The sequence below is a fragment of the Lampris incognitus genome, chromosome 4 (assembly GCF_029633865.1).
Source record: "Lampris incognitus isolate fLamInc1 chromosome 4, fLamInc1.hap2, whole genome shotgun sequence".
Classification (NCBI taxonomy): Eukaryota; Metazoa; Chordata; class Actinopteri; order Lampriformes; family Lampridae; genus Lampris; species Lampris incognitus.
In genome coordinates this window covers 6,263,304-6,270,803 of record NC_079214.1, presented here as the reverse complement: position 1 = coordinate 6,270,803, position 7,500 = coordinate 6,263,304, and the positions used below count along the sequence as shown (strand labels likewise).

The 7,500-nt window shown below is 50.0% G+C and overlaps 1 protein-coding gene across 2 annotated transcripts in view; it reads left to right on the top strand.

Moving 5' to 3' along the window:
- The window catches only part of cgnl1 (cingulin-like 1), a 90,744-nt gene extending 89,592 nt beyond the window's left edge, over window positions 1-1,152 (top strand). For both annotated transcript variants that reach the window (XM_056278358.1, XM_056278357.1), the window contains exon 19: window positions 1-1,152. This exon is cut by the window's left edge and continues 2,759 nt beyond it. The gene's annotated coding sequence lies outside the window, so the exon portion shown is untranslated.
- Window positions 1,153-7,500: the final 6,348 nt, after the last annotated feature.

Genomic DNA, 7,500 nt, shown 5'->3' with positions numbered 1-7,500 from the left:
TCACCTGTCCATCAGTGGCGGCTGGTGATAAAAACATTTTTTTGGGGGGGGGGCACAGTGTACCTTGGCGCAGCACACCTGACAGCTGCTTTAATGTCCACACAGCCACAGTTATTAAGAAGGACAACGTAGCGTATAGATTTTATCAGCATTCCTAGACGGTGGATGATTGACAGTCGAGACGAGGCATCGTGGTGGGTGTGAACATGATTGACAGCCACGAGAATTGTCCAATCACATCAGATCAAAACACATTAAAACGATACCAATTCACTGCCAATTAAAGTGGGAGTGTCTGGAAAATCTGAAGAAACCAATCAGACAGCAGCCTCAGGTCACCTGCTCGCCACAAGTTTGAGGGCTTACATAAGGCATGGTTTGGCCGGCGCCCCTCGCCCAGGAAGTATATGTATTCAGACAGGAAGTACATGTATTCAGACAGGAAGTATATGTATTCAGATAGAAACCAACCAAACACCATTTGAACCAATATTTAATGGCTGCTGACAGGCGCTCACAGACTGAAAACACTTTTATTTCATCATTATTTGCATTATACAACTAAATTATATTGAACATGTTTAAGTAGATTTTCATCTCTTGATATTTGAAGGGGGTGGGGGGGCGCCCCGTACTGGCCAGCCGCCACTGCTGTCCATGTGTTGTCTGACGGCAGATGAGACGGTTCGCATCTCACATCTCTGGTAAATTCTCCACAAACGACACAGTGTTAACGCTGAACAAGCTCTATGAACAAATCTTCCCTTTCCTTTGTGTTTGCTGACCTCGTGTGTTTGAAACCTGCCCCGTCTGCCACTTCTCCGTTTCTCCTATATGGTGTCCTGTCCGCCCTTATGCAATTACATAGAAAGAGGGAGTTTCCGCGGAGGAGATGTTCTGACAATCGGATCGTTTGTTTTGTTTCTACGCTGTGATAATTTGCACTCTCTTGTCGCCTCATTTTGTTACACGAGTCCAAATCTGCTGCCTGTGAAGGCAGAGGCGATGAAGAGGAGCTCCTGCCACTACCTCTCTGTACTAGATGTGTGTGCGTGTGCGTGCATGTGTGTGTGTGTGTGTGTGTATGTGTGTGTCTGTTTTCTGAGGCTAAAAATCCTGCTGATACTAAAATAAAGTTACCCTTCAGTTAATCTCCTACATTTGTTGTGACTGAGTGATTCCTGGTCAGGTGACCTCAACAGGTCACCTGGAGAGTTTCAGAAACACTTTACATTCATATACAATTCATCATACAAGTAAAACGATGTCATTTATCTGTGATGAGCGGTATTTACTGAGTCATCTCATCATCCGCCACTTCTCCGGGGTCGGGTCACGGTGGCAGCAAGCTCAGTAGGGCACTCCAGACTGTCATGGTTCTGTGATCTGGTTCATCGGGGCTCGCCTGTTCCCCATCCTCTGATTGGTGTTTTGGTTCACCTGTGTCCCATTTACCTGATTGCCCCTGCTTTACTCACCTGTTCCCCTTTCTCCGATTGGCTGTTCTGTTCCTGCGCACCTGCGCCCAATCTCCCTGATTGGCCACCTTATGTATAGGCTCCCCGTGGTTGTCCTGGCTCCTTGTCGGATCGTCTCACACACTGATACACATACTCGCATATGGACTCTTGGTCGCTGGATGTACCACATCCTGTTTCGAGCCTCCCCTGCTGTCGGTACCTGCTGTCAGTAAGTTCTCTTGTTTTGTTAAGGCATTGTTCTAGCCCAGTCTGTCTCTGAGTCGTGCGTTTGAGTCCTCGATTCCTGCTCTCGGCGTGACACAGACGTCCCACTCCTCAGCAACGCCCTCCAGCTCCTCCTGGGGGATCTCGAGATGTTCCCAGGCCAGATTGGACACGTAGTCCCTCCAGAGAGTTCGGGGTCTACCCCAGGGTCTCCTCCCAGTTGGACGTGCCCAGAAAACCTCCAGAGGAAGGCACCCAGGAGGCATCCTAATCAGATGCCTGAACCACCTCAACTGGCTCCTTTCGACGAGAAGGAGCAGCAGCTCTACTCCGGATGTCTGAGCTCCTCACCCTATCTCTAAGGCTGAGCCCAGACACCCTACGGAGGAAACTCATTTCAGCCACTTGTATCCGTGATCTCACCCTTTCGGTCACTACTCAAAGCTCATGACCATAGGTGAGGGTTGGAACAAAGACTGACTGGTAAATTGAGAGCTTTGCCTTCCGGCTCAGCTCCTTCATCACCACAACGGTCCGGTACAACGTCCACATTACTGCTGATGCTGCACCAATCCACCTGTCAATCTCCCGCTCCATCCTACCCTCACTCGTGAACAAGACCCAAGATATTTGAACTCCTTCACTTGAGGCAAAAACTCATCCCCAACCCGGAGGGAGCAATCCACCATTTTCCGGTAGAGAACCATGGCCTCAGACTTGGAGGTGCTGACTCTCATCCCGGCCATTTCACACTCAGCTACAAACCGCCCCAGTGCGTGCTGGAGGTCGCGTTCTGATGAAGCCAACAAAACCACATCAACTGCGAAGAGCAGAGATGCAATTCTGAGGTTCCCAAAACGGACACACTCCTCACCTTGGCTGCGCCTTGAGATCCTGACCATGAATATCGCAAACAGAATCGGAGACCAGGGACAACCTTGGTGGAGTCCGACGCCCACCGAAAACGCGTTTGACTTTGTGCTGAGAATGTGGACACAGCTCTCACTGTGGTTCTACAAGGACCGGATGGCTTGTAGTTGTAGTAACTGCCCCGGTACCCCATACTCCCACAGTACCCCCCACAGAGTGCCCTGGGGTACACGGTCATAAACCTTCTCCAAGTCAGCAAAACACATGTAGACTGGCTGGTCAAACTCCCCATGCCTCCCTCAGCACTTCCGCAAGGGTAAAGAGTTGGTCCGTTGTTCAAAGGCCAGGACAGAATCCGCATTTTCCCTCCTGGGTCCGAAGTTCGAGTGACAAGGAACAAACTAGAGATATAGAAAAGACCCTATTTTACTCATTTATCACTCAGTAAATACCACTCATCACGTCTTTATGCATGCTCAGTAAGCCAGGTAAGAAACTCACAGAAAGGTGAATCAGCTCATCTGGACACGGCGCTTATTGACAGATACGCTTCATCATCATCTAAGTGACCTCTTCGGTCTCACCTGACTGCAGGTACCCCACCCTTATAAACAATACAGTGACATAACGACCCAAACCAATGACCTGTTTCATATGCAAATATTGGTGTGACCATTAACTAGAGGCACAATGAGCATGTGTGTACTATTCACAGAGGATTGGGCAATAGTTGCACCACAGCATTGTAATTCCCCTTCTCCACTACATGGTACCGGCTCGACTCGTCTCGCAGTGTCGTTTTCCATTACTGTAACGGCGCCCCCTCAGTGTGGCTGGTCCGCATTGATGTTGGTTCCCGCTCCAGTTTTTTTGGAAGCCCGACAAAGGTGGTGCCAGAAAAGTGGTAACAGTTACCAAAGTGCCGGTACTTTCCAGTAATGGAAAACGAAAAAGTTGAGTCGAGCCGGTACCATGTCATGGAAAAGGGGCATAAGATGGTGACAGATGTACTCTTAGCCCCCCCCCACCCCCCACCCCCACCCCTCCGGTTCAGGGATGGTCGTTCCCTCTTCACATAGATGGCCTCTTTGACTCCCCGTTCAAACCAGCATTCCTCCCTATCAAGGAGGTGCACATCCTCATCCCTGGAAGAGTGGCCACTGGCCTGTAGATGGTGTAGACTGGAGTCCTGGCCTGTAGATGGTATAGACTGGAGTCCTGGCCTCTAGATGGTGTAGACTGTGTAGATGGTGTAGACTGGAGTCCTGGCCTGTAGATGGTGTAGACTGGAGTCCTGGCCTGTAGATGGTGTAGACTGGAGTCCTGGCCTGTAGATGGTATAGACTGGAGTCCTGGCCTCTAGATGGTGTAGACTGTGTAGATGGTGTAGACTGGAGTCCTGGCCTGTAGATGGTGTAGACTGGAGTCCTGGCCTGTAGATGGTGTAGACTGTGTAGATGGTATAGACTGGAGTCCTGGCCTGTAGATGGTGTAGACTGTGTAGATGGTGTAGACTGGAGTCCTGGCCTGTAGATGGTGTAGACTGTGTAGATGGTGTAGACTGGAGTCCTGGCCTGTAGATGGTGTAGACTGTGTAGATGGTGTAGACTGGAGTCCTGGCCTGTAGATAGTGTAGACTGGAGTCCTGGCCTGTAGATGGTGTAGACTGGAGTCCTGGCCTGTAGATAGTGTAGACTGTGGAGTCCTGGCCTATAGATGGTGTAGACTGTGTAGATGGTGTAGACTGGAGTCCTGGCCTGTAGATGGTCTAGACTGGAGTCCTGGCCTGACGCATCAACCCTCCTGTGTTGTGCCGTCCTCTTGGCCAGCGTCGGCTTGGTTTCCCCGGTGTACAAGTCACGGCAATCTTACAATGCTGAATGTCACTTTTGTACCAAGGTGAGAAACCACTGAAATGCGGCGCTCGCTGTTCAGTAGCACCAAGGTCAGAAGATGGTCTGAGAAGAAAAGGAGCCAACAAAATCAAGCCTTACTTTGAATAATCATTAGCATACTTAACAAGTAGTTTATTTATTAACCGATAGGTTGATACTTTTTGCTAAAAAAAAAATTTTTTTTTTTTATTCTAGTTCTTTAATGGACTTGGGTGGGTTGGGACCAACTGAGCGGGGAATTTAAAAGTCTTCACCGTGAAGCTGCCGTGCTGCGGCAGGAGAGGCCTTCGGTTGGTTCTCACTGCCGTTCTCGGGGTCGTGACCTGCGTCTGCTGGTGTTCCGCACAGAACAAACAAATCATCCATCCGTCATCCAGACCGCTTACCCTGCTCTCAGGGTCGCAGGGATGCTGGAGCCTATCCCAGCAGCCACTGGGTGGCAGGCGAGGAGACACCCTGGACAGGCTGCCAGGCCATCACAGGGCCCACACATTCACCCTTAGGGACAATTTAGCAAAGCCGAGTCACCTGACCTACATGTCTTTGGACTGTGGGAGGAAACCGGAGCCCCCGGAGGAAACCCGCACAGTCACGGGGAGAGGATGACCCCCAAGGTTGGACTACCCCCGGGGCTCGAACCCCGGACCTTCTTGCTGTGAAGCGGCCGTGCTAACCACTGCACCACCGTGCCGCCCACAAACAAATCAACCTTCTCCAGTATGGAGAGAACATGTCTGCCTTCCTCCCGTGAAGCCCAGCAGGGAAGTCGGTTCCAGGAGGTCTCAGACTCCCGGACGGAGCGGTTGTGTGTGTTTTAGCTGGCGATCCTTCCTGGAAGTCCTCTATGTCTTCGTCCTGACCTGACGGGGCAGTTCGGGGGCGACACAGCTGAGGGACCCGCATGTGCATTGCTGGTGTTACGACATGGCGGGTTGTTTTTGAGGAGAACGTGGGGAGGAGCGATAGAAGAAGATGAAGATGGATATAAATCCTGCCTGCTCTCCACCCAGACCCTCTCGGGGGGGGGGGGTTGTTTCCACCTCTCTGCAGAAGGCCTGCAAGCTTCGGCTGGAAAGTAAGAGCGTCTCCGGGGAGCCAAGGAGCAGCACAGGAGCTCTGCAGGAAGTGGATGGTCCTCTGCTGCCACCTTGCAGTGGAGCGGCTCCGGCTCCGGACCGGTTCAGAGGCTGCTGGGGTCCGGGTTCCCGTCCACCGCGGGGCTCCTGTGACGGGGGTCCCGTCCACCGCGGGGCTCCTCTGCTGGGGTCCCGTCCACCGCGGGGCTCCTCTGCTGGGGTCCCGTCCACCGCGGGGCTCCTGATGGGCTTTACTCTCACCCGGAGCCATTGACTCAATATGTTGATCGCCTCCCTCCTGGCAAGGTGGCGCCATGGAAAGCGGGCTTGGGCCGGCCCGGGGTGAACGAATACCCCGCGTGTTGCCCACCACATGCCCGGCCAGCAGTTACCCCACCTCATGAAGCCCCGGAGGACCCTTAAAATGGCTCAGCTGCTAGCACAGCAGTTATTACTCGCTTCTCTACTTTATTTATTTCGTTGTTTCTATTTAACCTGCTGTAATGTGGTTTCATTCTGGTGCGAGAAGGGGCCTGCGGGACGGGGCAGGAGGGGCAGGAGTCGATGGAGGGGGGCAGGATGTGGGTAAATGGGATTTGCGGATGTTAAAATGTTGAGAAATATCCTGGAGTCTTTCAACTGTAATTGTTCAGTTCGATTTGTTTTCCTTGAAAAATAAATTAATAATAATATTAATAATATTAATATTAGTAATAATAATAATAATAATAATGATATTAATATTAATGATAATAATAATAATATTAATATTAGTAATAATAATATTAATAATCATAATATTAATATTAATAATAATAATATTAATAATATTAATATTAGTAACAATAATAATAATAATATTAATATTAGTAATAATAATAATAATGATATTAATATTAATGATAATCATATTAATATTAGTAATAATAATATTAATAATCATAATATTAATATTAGTAATAATAATGATATTAATATTAATGATAATGATAATAATATTGATATTAATAATATAATATTGAAAAGTGTTCAGTCCCCCTTTTCATGTGGCTGGAAGCGCCGCAGGCCAGATGGAGGACGCGATAACGCCAGAAGTACCGCAGCAAACGCCTTCATCCGTGACAGGGAGGCCACGAGGCCACGGTGACCCACGTGAGTCCAGAACAGGACTCGGAGGTCCTGGATGTGGACTCTGACCGTGTGAAGAGCTGTGCAGACTGACGTGGCTCTTCGTCACCACATTCCTTTTCTTTTTCCTCACTTAAGTTTTGAGAAAGAGAGAAACAACGGTCCAACAACATCGACACAAAACACAAAACGGTAACAAAAGAAACACAAACAGATCAACATGAACAACAACAAGTAGCCGTGTGGAGCAACGTCAGCGTTCATCCCCCGTCCTATAACGAGGCGTTGGTGAAGTCGGTGTCACGTCTCATATTAATGTCCTGTTTTCCAGCTCATTTCCAATGTGTCCTCTTGTCCCCTCCTCCACAACAAACACGTGTTGGACAGCTTCTGTCCACCGCTGCTGTGTTGGGGTGTCAACACGAAGCCAGTTTCTGGTAGCGGTTTCTCACCTGCTGCGAGTAAAACCTGGGTCGGGTAGAGAGCTTCTCTCACATCATCATCATCATCATCATCATCATCATCATCATCATCAGTCTTACTGGGAGACACCACCGGGCAGGGGTTTGAGATCTCACACCCCAGCATGTCTAATAACTAATCCCGTCTCTAATGAGACAACCTGTCCTGTGACGGCCTGGCGGCCTGTCCAGGGTGTCTCCCCACCGGCCGCCCAGTGACTGCTGGGACAGGCTCCACCCCCGGGACCCGGAGAGCAGGGTAAGCGGTGCGGGTAATGGATGGATGGATGGATGGACAACCTGTCACGACCGGGTGGCGCCCAGCAGGTGAAGGTGGATGTGTAGTGAAGCATGCTGGGAAGTGGTCTTCATCGTGCAGCCATGT